The 618-nt window shown below is 40.5% G+C and overlaps 1 non-coding gene across 1 annotated transcript; it reads left to right on the top strand.

Annotated features, from left to right (window-relative positions):
* Positions 1-289: 289 nt before the first annotated feature.
* Positions 290-361, top strand: Trnae-uuc (transfer RNA glutamic acid (anticodon UUC)). Its single transcript has one exon. It is a non-coding gene; the product is annotated as a tRNA-Glu (tRNA).
* The last annotated feature ends 257 nt before the right edge of the window (positions 362-618 follow it).

Here is a 618-nt window from a genome sequence, read left to right as displayed (position 1 = left end):
AATACAGTGAAGTCAAAACAAACGGCGGGATCTGAAAATCCGTCACATTCTAAGCGCTATCATTATTATGTCACGTAAAGAATCGGTCACGCTATGAGACGAGGGCTCGAAGGGATCTGTTTGTAGACTGGTATAGAGTGTGTTTTGTACTAAGATCCAAAAATGTTTAGCTCTGGCTAGAATCGATAAAAAATTCCCACCTTCCCAGAACTGATCATTGAGCAAGATTTTTAACAGATGCTGTAAAAATTAAACGACATGATTTTTTTCTCAAGTTTTGGTGGTCAAGTCCCATATGGTCTAGCGGTTAGGATTCCTGGTTTTCACCCAGGCGGCCCGGGTTCGACTCCCGGTATGGGAATGGCTATCTTTTTTTTTTTTTTTCTTTTCCCGTCTTGTCAGGAAATTTTTTCTCATTTTAATCTGGATTTTGAAAACCACGATGCAGTTTACGACTGTAACATTTTGCTTTGACTAGGTGCCCTCAAACGCGACGTAACATCAAAAATGGCGACAAATATCACAAACGGGAAACGGAAAACCAGAAAAGTGGAACGGGAAAATGGGAAGAAAGAACCCAGAAAACAGAAACAGGTAATTCCTGTATTGGCGTTATTC

Source organism: Orbicella faveolata, unplaced genomic scaffold, assembly GCF_042242905.1.
Source record: "Orbicella faveolata isolate gen_17 unplaced genomic scaffold, um_ofav_v1 contig_35, whole genome shotgun sequence".
Taxonomy (NCBI): Eukaryota; Metazoa; Cnidaria; class Anthozoa; order Scleractinia; family Merulinidae; genus Orbicella; species Orbicella faveolata.
Note: the sequence above shows the minus strand (reverse complement) of the source record. Positions and strands in the feature narration are given on the sequence as shown.